Genomic DNA, 15637 nt, shown 5'->3' on the forward strand with positions numbered 1-15637 from the left:
AAGTGCTTCCATAGATTAGGATAAGTTGTCACTGTACTTTAAGGATATCATGCTCACCATGAAGCCTTTACTGTATTGTGAGGTCATTGTCATTTTGTAAATCTATCAATTCTTCTTGTACATCATCTTTGCAATTGATTATGTAAACTTCAAATGTGTTAATATCCTGAAATCATCATTATGCAATGATTGCAAATGATTGCAATATGTAATGACATTCTCATTAACCAATTTATCTTTCAAGCTATCCAATTGTTGAAATTGTTGGAGTTGACGTCTTGAAATGTTCATCTTAAAAAGCATTAATTCAGAAATGAAGGTAGCGATGGATGATTTACAGCCAACAAGCATTTCTTTCTTTCCTTGCAATAACATACTGCAATCATTTAGTTTAGTGAATATGTCACTAAGAAAAAAAATAATGGGTTGGGGCTGAATAAGTAATATTTACTGCATTTTCGACTTTGAAGAAAAATATATTTTTTACAAATGTTCACTACTTTACAAAAACTATATCAGCTAAGCAAATGATCCTGATTTTTTTTAAATAATTCGAAAAAGAGTGGAACTTTTAAGATTGATGGAGGAGAGGAGAAGTTAAAAATTTTTTGAATTCCCATGTGTAGAATACAAATACGCAAAACTTTTCTGAAAATTCTAAAAAATATAAGAGTTATGAGGGATTAAATGGGGTGCTTAAACCAGAATTTTACCCTTCTCTAAATGCATTGAAATTACTATAACATATCCAGAACACTACTTCAGAAAATTATCTCCGTTCTCATTGAACATACAAAAAGACAAAATTAGATGGAGCAAAAATGAGTAAGACAAGATAAGATAAATTTGTCTCTTCAATTCTCCTGAATTACATTTGGGAAAAGACTTATACATATCAATATCCATTCATAGTCATCAGAAAAATCAGAAATGCAACAAATATTTAAAATATCTAGGTCAAATGAAAGAGGATCATGGAAAAATGTCACATTATATAAAATTAATGAAACTCCACTAAATCTAAAAACGCAACATAAAATTTTGTCTATAACTTCTTCATGATCTGCTGGAATGGCTCTCTTCCTGATATATTTATGCACCATGCAGTTAAAGGTAAGAAATTGTTGAAATTATACATTACTCATTTTGTCCCAGTTTAGACATAAGTTTTGTAGTGTAGGGAAAAAATCGACTTGGAATCCAGATATTTTATTAGCAACTTCAATTACAATCAGGTCAAAGTTGAGAAAAACTTTCTTAAATAAGTACCTGTCACCTGACTATGTTCCAAGCCCTTAGTTTCAACAACAACAATACTGACCAGTTTTTATTTCCAAAGATCATGCACTACTTGCAATGTAACAGTTTCAAATGGGTAGGGAGAAAATATCAGGAGATCAGGAATTGCTCATTTTGCCCCAGTTACCAATTTCCTCTACCTCCACCCCTACCTCACCCCTATTACATTTTGAAGCAATCAGAGAAGTGGATAGTGGAGTGTTTTGAGAAGAAATTATTATTTTATCAAACAGTTCAACCAAACAGACCACAAAGTTGCCTTTTGACAACCATCAGATATACAGCTATTTGTGACAAATTTCAACAATCATTCATATCTGCACATAAAGACCAGTAAATAAATTACATATGGTACACAACGTCAATTTCGGCATCTGGGCTATTTTGTGACAAACAGTGACAACAAGTAGGATCAAGTTTTGCAAATTGTTTATGCATATGATGTCCATGTACCAGAGGATTTAAACCCACTGCCATTGGTTGACTTACCTTATTTTACCAGTAAAACAGAACAAGCAAACCACAGTATACAAGCACCATGTTACTTTCTGAGATTCCTGCTGGGACCTAATCAAATAATCTTTTCAACTGAGTATCAGGTCGATGTGCTTAAATATTTTTAATAATTATACATTCAAAAGAAACCGAATCTGAGGTTATGAGTACCAAGATGAACACACAATGATGGGTGTGAGTTTCTTCAGTGTGTGTGTGTGGGATATGGAAACACACGCATGTGAAGAATGAAGGAAGCAATAGTCACATGTAAGTAGACAGTTAGAGAGGGGCAGAAAGGTTATTAATGAACCAGTAGGTAAAACCATGAAAATGTAAAATGTACAACTTAATATGTTATTTTAATCCACAAGGGAAATGAATTGTGTCGGGGAGATTTCTTGTCTCCGAGATGGAGGATGAGGATGGAATATTTTGAATTAGCTGCAGTATAGACTGCAACATTTCCCTTTGCTGGGACTGTTCCTCTTGAATATTTTCAATTGCAGTGAATAGCCGCCGATCCGGAACTGAAATAGAAAACAGAAAAAGAAAAGGTAGAGTAGAGTTACGAAATACTTGCTGAGTATACCTCTTGACATTAGTTGTTTATAGATATACTGAAAATAATACACAATCAATAATAATCTCATTTCACATTTGCTTTCTGGAATCAGAAAGATCGCTAAACCAACAATCAACAACTGTGGCCTTATATAAGGTCTAGTATAACACTAATATTTATCTGCCTTTTCTAGTTTGCCGTGATAAGAGGTAGGGGTTTCATATTTCACAAATGGGAATTATGATACCTATTTAACAGGGAAGTAGCACCTTGTTTCAGTGCCCTGAGGACCTCTAGAATAGTAAAAGACACCAAAGTTAATATTACAGTATTATATTCCTCATGCAAATACGAAGTTTTTGTACCTCTTCACCCAAAAAAGAAAACATCCAACATGGAGATGCTCTGGCTATCTGAAGCTAAAACTTATGATATCCTCACACAAATATCAGCAGACCAGTTAGGATGAGTTATACAATTTATTGTTTTTAAATAATCCTTTTGAAACAAGATAGGTTAAATTGATAAAATTCTTGAACATGTTTTTTTCTTTTGATTCTACCCTCATTTACCTGCCAGTTATTTCTTAAGCACTGAAATTATGTATCAGGTGAAAGCATACATTTCAAGCATGGCTCTCCAAGGAATGATCCCAAGAGCTTTTGAGCACAAAATGTTTTATTTTTCTGTTTATAAATAAATTTGAAACTACTTTCCACATACCGATGATATAATATTGACTTACCATGCAACAACTATTCAGATTTTCCTGACAGGTTGGGAGGAGCTACATTTGCACTTCTTTCTTTTGGCGTATAATGAATGTCAGTTGGTTGTGGATATCTACTTGGCTCTGGAGAAGACAAGTGGGGGTTGAGATGCTCTCTCTTTTGGAAACTGAACGACAAGAGGAGGCTTTTGAAGCGTCCGTCTTTGATACTCAGAATCATCATCATCATCCTCATCATCTGAGAAAACTGATGCCCTATACAAAATAACATGAAAAATAAACAGGGAATTACATGTATTTCCCTTCACACAGTGAATAACCTGGGTATATGTTTGTCAATAGAACACATTGCAACTCATACAAATGTTTATAAGCCTCAAACTTGTAGTGCTATCTATGGACATGTCTGACAGCCTATCTGCACTTTCACGTAAAATGAAAGGTGGATGGTAGGTGGGGACTCAGAGTTTTACATAGGTGGCCTCAGGAACTGATATTCAGCCCCACTTCCAATGCAAATAATAAAATCAGCAAACATGGGGGTCATCCTAGCTGTCAGATATGTTGATAAACCCCAAGACAAAAAAATAAACAAACATCTAAAAGTGATTCACTAATTATACTACTTATTAAAGAACTTTTTGTCTGAAATCTGTAGACAGGCTATCTGTAGCTCTCCTAATGATATCCATTTCTGTAGGGTTTCATTGAGAAATTTGAAATATATTTTGAGCTGTAGTAGGTTTATGTTGGTTTATTTTCTGTTTGTTTTTGGCAACACACATCAAAACAAATATTCTGTCAAATGTTAATAACCACTCAAGTATTAGCTTTAAATGTAAACACCATAATGTTTGTTGATGCTTCAAAAAAACAATTTTAACAACTTTTTTCATCCCAATTTAACATACCTTAAATTAAATGTTTGGCTCCTAGTTTTAAAAATGGCATTTTTTGAAAAAGTGTTTTTAGTCTTATTTATGACACTAGATAAATCACATGTTTTTTAAATCCTAACTTTCGACAGGGATATTGAATTTCCCTGCTTTCTATGTGGAAAATGAAAGGATTGCATTTTGAGTTGCTTCCACTGTCCCTGCTTGGAACACAAAAATATTGCGTGTCCAGCTGCAGCATGACAGCAATCCAATAGTCCAATGTTGGAGTTCTGCTTTAAAAAAAAAATCACAATTCTGCTACAAATACATTTTTTTCTAAATGGACGATGGTAGTAGTAAATGGAACTGACAATGAGAAATGCAAGAAGTAAAATAACTCCGTTTTGATGTTGTATTGATGATGAGCTGATATCGGCAAAAAATTATCAATATTCCGCAAAAAATTATCAATATTCCGATGTAATTCTTCCCTTTACTAATTCTACTTATTAGATAATTATTAAATATTTAAATGTTAGTATTTCAAAATATGAATCACAGAATGACTTTTTTTTTAAGATAGTAAAGAAACTTAACAATATAGGATTATGGTTATATCTTGTTGAAAACATTAATTCTTAACTGACAGCCCAAGTCAGGTTTGGTTATGACTTAAGAGTATCAGCTGATGGAGATACATTAGTAAAAAGCTGCTTTTTCATTCTAATTGTGTTATATTTGTACACAGTAAAAAACAAAATTAACTTAATATTGTATATCAAACACACTTAAAGAAAGTTCAAAATGTTATCAGGGCAATTCATGACTTATCTTTGGCAGCTTGGTATGCCTTTCAGTAAGTAAATGTTGCTTATTAGCACACTTTTTTAGCATGTCATAGAAAATTTCTATTTGTAAATCTCTCAATAAGAGACATTCAGTAACAGTGCTCTAGAGTAAAGATTATTTGCCAACATAATGTGGCAGTCCTGGTTAAGGATGAATGTTACTGTTATTTAGCCCCAGGAAACATCGTCTCTAGCTGGCTATACGATACAGTATCTGCGTCCTTATATTTTCGAACAAGGGAGTTTAGCATCCCCACTCAGTACAAAATAATATCTGTGTATTGCAGTTTGGCTAGAGGTAAATTCTTTATTACGATAATGACTATCACATAAAGAGTGGACAATACAGGACAATACACACAAATAATGTTATGATGAGTTCGAATGTAACTTATGGATTAAAAATACTGATGAAGTATGTATATATATATATTTTAACTTTTGGGTGGGATTATACCCGGTTGCCTGAAAGGCCCAGTGGCTATCCCTTTCCTTTTTCCAATGAGGATTAAGTAGGGTTACTCGTACCCACCTTTCTTATCACAGCCTTCCATCTTTTCTCGAACACACTTCACAACAGAATTCTCCTCTCCAGCCCTATCTTGCTCTTCAGATGCTATCTGAAGTATAGTAGCAGACCAGGGCCAGAGATGAAGGATCCCGCCATGAGTCCTTATATTCTGGCCTTCCACACACACTCTTTCAACACTGCTACTGAACAGAGGAAACATGGCTCACCTTCCTTTGAGAGTCCAGTTGGCAGTACAATCTTTATTGTAGATTCAGCCAATAGCTGTACTCTGCCCAGATGTGACAACATGTGTTCAACGTAAATTACGTCTTTTAATGAAACCAGGTTTGAATCTCTCCAAGGAGGCTGGTCACGGGAATTCTTTCCACCAGCAGATTCCACATCTTATCAAGCCTGAAAGCTTCTGGCACTGTACAAAAGCATACTGGATGGTTTGATCATCCAGCCCACATCTTGGACATGCCGTTGGCACTGACATTCTATGCCTGGATAATTTATCGCGAACAGGTAAAGTGTTCCTGTAGCACTGCCAGGTCAGGGATTTTTCGTAATTATCCAAATACTCCGGCCTGAAAGATTTTTGGAACAGGTTGACAAGTTGGCTTTTGTCGAACTCCAGAGCCCCTCCTAGGACATCATCATTTTTAAACTCTACCAGGTCTTTATACAAAACCGAAGTGATATTCCCACTGCCAGCCTTGCCTGTCTTATGGATTAGCATGAGTGCCTCTCGACATTCCTTTTGCTATTCTATCAGATTACGTCTTTTAATAAAACCGGGTTTGAATCTCTCCAAAGACGCTGGTCACGGAAAGAATTCCTCCACCAGCGGATTCCACACTTTGTCACCCTCTAGGTAGCGCCAGAGATGTCTCAGCCTGAATGCATATCTGTGCATCATTAGCCAGGGCATCCCTAACCCACCCTTTAATCCTTTCCACAATAAGCGGAAGAGGAGGCGCTCCAACTTGTTTAACCACGAGTCAGAGCAAGGGACAACGGTTAGGCGGTAGGTGATTACAGATGCAATAAACACCTGTACCACCTCTGCCCTTCTGTCCACGGACAGAGCCCGTCCGGACCAAGTCCGGACTAGGGCCTCCACCCTGTCTGCCACCTTGCTCCAATTCTCCATCTGGGAGTCCAGTCCAAACCAAACTTAAAAGGACCATCTGTCCAATGACCCAAGACACTGGACGATATCGACTTGCTCCTCCAGGTGCCGAGGCACAAGCCGATGGACATGTCCTTGCTAAATTTTACCCATGCCACCGCCTCATATTCTTTGATAGTGTCCTCTACACAAGGTAGCTGAGCCTCGTTGGACACGATGATGGTGACGTCATCCGCATAAGCAAAGACCGACTTCCCGCATCCACTTTTCATTGGGAGGTTCGCCCCAAATTCTCCAAATTCTGTAGTAATGGCTCAAGAGCCAGCATGTACAGAAGTGGAGACAGGGGACAATCTTGACGAACCGAACGCTTGATCGAAAACAGCTCTGACAGGTAGCTGTTTATCTGAACTGTGGATTTGATGGCGCTATACATTGTGGAGATCCATCTACGGAAGTCCGCTTTGAGGACTGCCTCCAGGTTCTGGTGGTCTACCCTATCAAATGCTTTACTTTGGTTTAAATGGACCAGTGCCCCACTTTTGCCAGTTAATTTACCCAACCTGTCTAAGGTGCAGTGTATAAGGTAAAACTTGTCCTGGGTCGACCTGCCTGGAACGGTGCATGCCTGCGCCTTCCCTACAAGCTTCTCCACATGTGTCAACCTTTTTGCAAACATGTTGGTCAAAATCTTTAACTCTACATTGAGTAGAGTTATGAGCCTGTACTTAATAATACTGTCCCACTTGCTTGGGTCCTTCTAGATCTGCATCACTACTCCCCAACTCACAGAGCTGGGAATCCTCCCATTCTGTTGCCAGTTTGTGTAGACGCCTGCCAGCATGCTACGAGAAAACTCAGGGTAGACCATCCAGCTCCAGCAACTTGTCCCCGTCGCACTCGGCCAACACCTCTTTAACCTCCGCAGTTGTAATCAGTCCTTCATAGTATTCCGCTTCACATGCCAAGAGTCATGGCCCACCGGCGAGGAAGCCCTTTACGAATTCCCCATGCTCGAGCGTGTCGCTCTGCCCAAACAAACGGATAAAATGCTGGTGAAGGCCTTTTGCATCTTTTCCTGTCCATAGATCTTGTGCCCCTGTTTGTCTGTTAAAGACTTTATAGAGGCCTTTTTTGCCCCTCTGACACTCCACACAACGGGCCCATCCGGCAACGTTAATACCTTCTTGTCCCACTGCACGTAGCTTAGCTCTAACCCTGCAGACGTCGTGTTTGGCTTTGAGGTGACAGTACAAGACCGTTCTTGCTGCCAGCACTCTAGCTGCAGAGCCAGATTCCATAGCCTCATCTAAATTCTTAACTAGTTCCCTTCCTATTCTAGATCTATCTAAACTTAGCTGATTGCTAAATCTAATAGACTCTAAACGAATGGCTCTCTTGAGGGCATGCCACCATCTATTATTAATGATGGCGCCACATAGTGCCCTCTGTACTAAATCCTTAATCTGGGCACGGAAGGCTTCACAAGTCAAAATAGACTTGTTCATCTTCCAGTACCCGGGTCCCTGTCTATGACATTTATCTATATGTGTCACACACATCACAAATTTGCGGTCCGTGTAAGGTACAATACAAAATTGTGGACTACTAAAAGTATTCCTATCTCTTTCTCCAACGAATACCCTATCTATATAAGATCTGCGTGAGCCGTCGTTATTACTCCACATCCACTGTGGAATGCTCGGCTCATCCAGTCTGTAATGGTCTACTAGACTATAGCTATCTAGTAGACCCTTGAGGCCACAATTTCCCATCCTATCAGTCGAGCCAACACTATCCACCTATGCATCGAGGATACTCTTAAACTCTCCTAACAGAACTACCATTTTTGACGTCACTAGAAAGTGCTCTTGGTCTCGATATAGACCAGACTGGCTACACTCTTTAGGAGCATAAACCGCTACCAACTTGAAGGACGGTTTTCTTTCGTGAGTCACATCCAGGACGACCAGCCTACTTTCTGGGTCCAGAAAAACTGTACTTAGCTGTAAGTCCAAGGTCTTCTTGAGTAGGACCATCATGCCCCCTCCTCCTCATCGGCTAGGAGAAATAAATTTCTCATAGCCATTTAGAAGAGGCGAGAACACTTGTGGTCCACTCATCTTGGACTCAATTGCAATGCATACATCTATATCTCATGACCTGAGGTCATTCGGGAGACAAACTTGTTTCCATTTCAACTCCAGCCTACGTACATTTATACACCTTAACTTAATCGCCATAGTGAAAAATGGAAAAAAAAGGAGTAACTGACAGTTTGAGTTTGAGGAGGGGCTGCACAAATTCGGCTGCCTCTCCATCCTTTTCTTTTAATGGTGTAGCCGCTGGGCTTTTCATTTGTGTAGCCACTGGGCTTTTCATTGGTGCCGTCGCTGGGCTTGTTAATAACTTTTGTCTGCCATTTGGGAGCTGGTGTCTATGATATCCTCCAGATACCTTCCCTTCAGCTCCAAAAATAGGCCCACGTCCAAAATCTTTAACTCTTTAACTCTACATTAAGTAGAGTTATGGGCCTGTAATTACTAATACTATCCCCCTTGCTCGGGTCTTTCTGGACCAGCATCACTACTTCCAGCTCACAGAACTGGGAATCCCCCCGTTCTGTTGCCAGTTTGCATAGATGCCTGCCAGTATGTCCCCGAACAAGTCCGGCATGCAACGATAAAACTCATAGGGTAGACCATCCAGCCCTGGCAACTTTTCCCCGGCGCACTCAGCCAACACCTCTCTTACCTCCTCTCGAGGTAAGAGAGGTGACGGTACAAGACTGTTCTCACCGCCTGCACTCTAGATGCAGAGCCAGATTCCATCGCCTCATCTAAGTTCTTAACTAAATCGCCCTCTATTCTAGTCCTATCTAAACTTAGCTGCTTGCTAAATCTAATGGACTCCAAACGGCTCTTTTGAGGGCATGCCACCATCTATTATTAATGATAGTGCCACATAATGCCCTCTGTACTAACACCTTAATCTGGGTACGGAAGGCTTCACAAGTCAAAACAAATTTGTTCATCTTCCAGTACCCTGGTCCCTGTCTATGACATGTATCTATATGTACCTCACACATCACAAGTTTGTGATCCATGTAAGGCACAATACAAAATTGTGGACAGCTAACAGTATTGTTATCTTTTTCCCTAACAAATACCCTATCTAAGTACGATCTACATGAGACGTCGTTGTTACTCTACGTCCACTGTGGAACGCTCGGCTCATTCAGTCGGTAATGGTCTACTAGATTAAAGCTGTCTAGTAGACCCTTGAGGCTAGGATTACCTTTCCTCTCAGTCGAACCAACACTATCCACCCGTGCATCAAGTATAGTGTTAAAGTCTCCTAACAGAACTACCGTTTTTGAGGTCACTAGAAAGTGCTCTAGTTCTCGATAAAAACCCGACTGCCTACACTCCTTAGGAGCATAAACAGCTACCAACTTGAAGGACTATTTACTCTCATGGGTAACATCTATGGCGGCCAGCCTACTTTCTGGGTCCAGAAAGACAGTACTTAGCTGTAAGTCCAAGCTCTTCCTGATAAGGAATGCGACGCCTGCACCTCTTCCCCGGTTAAGAGAAATAAATTTCTCGTAACCATTGAGAAAAGGCAAGAACGCTTGAGGTTCACTCATCTTGGACTTGGTTACAATAGCCACATCTATTCTATGTGTCGTGAGGTCGTTCAGGAAACAAGCCTGTTTCCATCTCGACCCCATTCCACGCACATTTATACAACCTAACTTAATCATCGAGGAAAGAAAAATATTCTACTCGCGGTTGTTAGAGGGAGCATGGCAGTTTTTGTCTGCCTGCCTCTCCAACACTCCCCGTAGCTGCTGGGCTTTTCACCGGCGTTGCCACCAGGCTCTGGGTTGGTGTGGCTGCCGCGCTGATAACCTACTTGCCCGTTATCACATCTTGTGTAATGTCTTTTGCTAAATTGTCCTTTACATGTTCTTGGAGTTTCTCTTTCCACTCCTCCTCGCCAACCTTTGCATATCGAATGTGGGACTCTTTGTCTGTAGGTTTAAAAAATTTAATTCTCGGGTGTGCTTTAATTAAGCATAACGCCTTCTCGTTTTTCACATTAAAAGATACAGTCCTATCCATTTTTTAAATCCTTTTAGCGTTGGGAGGTGGGGTATGGCAAACTGTTGTCCTATTAACGTAGTGCCAGCGGGGTGGGATTAGGGAATTTTTTTGTGTTGTTCATCTGCATTAATTTTTTTTTTTTTGCTGTTTGGGTGGGGAGTCCAGGGTATTAACTTTCTTCCATTTGTGGGAGACTGGTGTAAATTCCATTTCCTCTTGTTCCTTTTCATTTGTTTGTTTTTTTGCTTCCTCTTTTTGGTTTTCATTCTGTTTTTTTTTCATCCTTTTGTTTTGTTTTGTTTTTTTTTTCAGTTTTTTTCCTTTGTTAGTACTACGTTTTCAAGTTTATTTTTCTCAGTGTTATGAGGAGGGACTTCAACTGCTTTTTTCTTTGTGCAGGTAGACCGAACGTAGAAAACAGTTTTTTCTCGTATAGCCTGAACAGTTTCAGGGGGCGGTACCAATTTTGTTTCATCTTCACTTTTCTCGATTAAACTTCTGAACTGGAAGAGCTTGTCCATGGCTACTTCCAGTTCAACGACATTTCTGCCCACGGCAGCCGAAAAACTTTGCTTTTCCTGGGTATCCTTGAATTTTTCATTGTTTTTACCATCTCCCATCTCAGGAAAATCCTGGTTCGAAATGAGGTCAAACTCCATGTTAGAAACTTGTCGCAAATGACAAATGACAAAAATATTTTTTTTAAAAACCCGAAAAGGTTAATAATAACAGTTCACAAAAAACAATATTCAGAAATTTTCTGCCCCATAGGGCGAAAATTACTGTTTGTCAAACGACAACAGTTCAAATATACATAACGTATCACACAATAACAAAAAAAAACATAGACTGAAACGAACTCACGTAACATTGGGTAGCAAATGAAAAAATTGACGTGTAACAGAGGGAAAATTGTTTGGGTGGAGGAATTGTTCGGCTAGAGGTGGTGCTGTTAAATTCTTGTTCAGAAAATATAGTTTTCAAAGTAGCACACAGTCACTGATCTAATAAAATAGAAAATTCTATTTATAAATCTCTCAACAAGAAACATTCAGTAACAGTACTCTAGAGTAAGGATTATTTCCCAATGTAACATGGCAGTCCAGGTTTAGGATGAATGTTACTGTTATTTAGCTCCAGGGAACATCGTCTCCAGCTGGCTATACAATACACTATCTGTGTCCTTATATTTTCGAACAAGGGAGTTTAGCATCCCCACTCAGCACAAAACAATATCTGTGTATTGCGATTTCTGGGTTAATCAATATTTGCATATTTATTCTCAACACATCTAGGCAGGTTCAAACACAAAATATGTTGACTGCTTTAGTGTATGTCTTTGGAGAATAATTTCTCCCTTTTAGACAACTGTATTCAACACACTCATCTCATTGGTGCACAGCATATTGGGACACCAGCATGTCAACATGTTGTGTCTCATCAGCCAGAAGTAGTCAAAACTTTGAGACTAGCCAAAGCTACTGGCTTTGTTACACTTTCAGTGAACAGAATTGTTTGCTGATTTGTGCTTATATCTACCAAATGACAACAGTGAGTTCAAGAATGAATATATGCATATTTATTCTTATCATGGTTTGGTAATATAAGTATTTTTATTCTTTAGTAGTGCATAAAATAAATTCCAGCTTTTGATACTTGTTATATAATAAAAAGTTTACTCATGTGTATAAGAAGCTAAAAACTTCAGCAGCATTTTTATTGCTTTACTATGGCTACGTCTTCCACAGAAATCTAGAACTTCAAAAAGTTCTTCATCCTCTTTTAAAATCAAAGGAAGAATGACTTTAACAGAAGATTTATTATATGGATCCCACATTCATTTATACACTTTTGATGGAAGTGAGTGAAAATAATGTTCAACTTTGATCAACATTTCTTTCAGGTTGGTTTCAATAATACTAGAAATTTGCTGATACTCTTCTTCACTTGCCCCAGCAGTAGTTGAGACATTTCAGATTTCCTTTTGCAACATTATTTACCCACGAATCTTGTTGCTTGAAGTCAGTATGCTTTCTCTATTGACTTGTTGAAGCAACTCATGCAATGAAAAGTGTCTGCAACAATTTTCATTTTCAAAGTACTTGATAAATTCTGGCTTATTGTTTTCTTGAAAGATTCCTGCAATTCATCTTCCAACTCAAACACCTAATTAGGAACTCTTCTATTCAGTGACTAGATTTAAATTTCTCTTTGTAGTAAAAAAACTTGTGTTCTTTGTTCAGATTTTTACAATGTTTTTTAAACATTCTAATGTAAGCTGGTCTTTGTTTAATAAAATTGACCATTTTTGTTGTATCATCATAAGCATTTTTTAATTTATTTCCAAGACATTTTGAAATCAACATCCCCCTGTGAAAAAAAAAAAAAGAATGTGCAGCATTGATTCATAACTAAACTGCAAGGTAGTTGGTCAGACATCATGAACAAACCACAATAGTTTCCCATGATCAGTCTGTTAAGCAACAAATCAGTGTCGAGCCATTGAATGATACACTTTTCTAAAATTTTCTGCTTGTACCTTATGAAAGGCTGATCTTGGGCAGTAAATAATTACAGAGTATTGGATGGTGGCTGAGTGATATATTCACCTTCACTCTCATCAGACAGCCCATGCAGAGCATTGAGACTAGCCAACTCATTCATATGTCTCACATCTAGCCATGCAGAATGTCGAGGCAACTGCACATTGTGTTTCTATTCTTGCAACTGTTAGATGGTCAAGACAGATGGAATCAACAGGAATTTCAGTCTTTACAAATATAACACAATTAATTCCAGTTATGTTGAGCCTGCCACAGATTGTTGTATCAGTAAGCTTGCCATAAACTCCAAGCAGTATGTTTCTCCTAGTATGTAATTATTGCTGTTGCTATTTGTGAAAGACCAGCATGGTTAAACTTTATGTGCAATAATGAAACCTTCTGTTAAATATTGCGGCCACAAGACAACACACTACTTATGACATTGGTGACCCTCTATACAAGCTACATCTACCACCACAACTACCACCATGATGTGAAGAAAAAATGACGAAGAATGGCAACATCTCATGGAATTTCCTCTTCAAATACTTTTAACACAGAAGCTTATCCTCTTACTTTCATCTCTTCCATTTCCTCTGCATTCAATTATGTTCTTTCACATTAACTGCTTAGATGCCACAAATCAGCAGCTTTCTTTTGTCAATAACTCATCTGCACCATTCTTAGGAAGGAAGACCTTTCACTATGTATGCCAACACAGATGACTACTAGACAGTAAGACTAATCCAACACAGATGAATACTAGACAGTAAGACTCAGCAAACACCTTCATTTTATTTCACAGTTAACTGTGAGTATATGGTATATCAAGATCGCTGAAAAATTTCTTCAGCAGAAAGCTGAAAAAGCAGCTAACATGGACCAGGCAGTTGTATTTCATAGCCCAGCAGAAGCCAGCAACATAACAATGAATTATAGCCAAATTATTTTGGACACAAGTCTTCACAAATGAGACTCTCAATAACTTTTTCTGTGCATGTTTTTATGTTTATAATTCATTTCATTTTAGTTTTAAAAATGAAAAAAATTGCCCTGCAAACATCATTCATTCACAGACACATCTTTGCAGCAGACGTGTCCAAAGTTAACAAATTTTTTTGCAGCTTTCATTTGCAGTCAATTTCACACACATGTACATATTACATGGGATTCCATATTTCTTGTTGATTATACACCCTTTATGTATTTGTATTACTCACTGTCCTCTTGCAATGATTTGTGTTTCATGTTTTTGCATAAATGTTTGCAGTTGTTTTGTTCAGACTACCTAAACTTCACTGCACTTTCTCCAGTCCCAGTAACATAGAGATATTTTTTGTTTTTTAAACAAATCAACATAATAGAACAGTACCATGTATGAAAGTCAAATCAGGAATCTGTTGTTTTTGGGCAAGCACATTGGAATGAAAATTCTATTTTCCAATACAACTTTGTAACTAATCCTCTGAAAACATAAGATGCTATTTATAACACTGAAAGGAACATGGCAAAATCGATAGTCTTCACTCTACTTTAATTGCAGTGAACTTTTGATGATCATAAGTTCAAAAGCAGAGGAAAATTTTTATGATGGAAATTTTCAATCATATCATCAATCTGTAGAAGTGAGTATGCATTCAAGTCAGAGGACGAATTTATAGTTTGAGAATAAAATACACTTATCTTGTGACAGTTTATCTTTCATTACTAATACTTGTAGCAGTAAGGTGATATTCTGAATCTAATGATACCTTGAAAAAGTAGCTTATAAAGCTCTCTACCAATATATTCTCTGTGAAATTTTACTAACTCATCCTGTTTTTATTGCAATGAACATACCAATTAAGAAAAAGTATAGGAGTTTCAGTGCATACTACAGCAACAGCATGATGGAATTTAGGATTTGTTGCAAAATAATTTTTTGAGGAACAATAATATTTAATGATGATATAGTTAAGTTAACCTCTAAAAATCTTAACTGAGAATAACATTGCTACTCAAGTTTTTAATATAAGACTAATAGAAGGATAATGTTTACCTTTCAATTCGATACCAGTGCAGTAATTAGATTTTTAAAATTCTGTTTACTTTGTGTGATTTAAGGGAGATTTGGCTGTTGTTTCTAGCAACTTTTATATTTCATCCCTGCTACCTGGAACGCCATTCTTACACACGCGCTCAACATAAAAATATAGAAAGTAAGAATGGGAGAGGGAGAGAGAGAGAAAGTGATACATACAACGTCATAGATTAAACTTTAATCTCAGTATTCTTTACCTATTTTTCATAACATAGATACGTAAAAACACACACAACCACACATACATGACCTGTGACAACAACATACACATTGCTCTCAATCTCTATTTATTTCTCCCCCTCTTCCTCTCTCGCTCTCTCAAACGTATACACGTGCAAGTGAACACAATCATTCACATCGTAGTATATTTACAAAACATTGATGGCATAACTACAGAGTTGTACCCACCAACTTTGGAAGGTCAAAACTTTCATTAAAATGAAT

The 15637-nt window shown here is 37.9% G+C and overlaps 1 long non-coding RNA gene across 1 annotated transcript; it reads right to left on the reverse strand.

Annotated features, from left to right (window-relative positions):
- Positions 1-2137: 2137 nt before the first annotated feature.
- On the reverse strand, positions 2138-15604 carry LOC106878820 (uncharacterized). The gene is made up of 3 exons (XR_001410554.2): positions 15152-15604; positions 3105-3344; positions 2138-2324 (listed from the first exon to the last, which is right to left on the reverse strand). It is a non-coding gene; the product is annotated as an uncharacterized LOC106878820 (long non-coding RNA).
- Between the last annotated feature and the right edge of the window lie 33 nt (positions 15605-15637).

This window comes from Octopus bimaculoides, chromosome 19 (genome assembly GCF_001194135.2).
Source record: "Octopus bimaculoides isolate UCB-OBI-ISO-001 chromosome 19, ASM119413v2, whole genome shotgun sequence".
Taxonomy (NCBI): domain Eukaryota; kingdom Metazoa; phylum Mollusca; class Cephalopoda; order Octopoda; family Octopodidae; genus Octopus; species Octopus bimaculoides.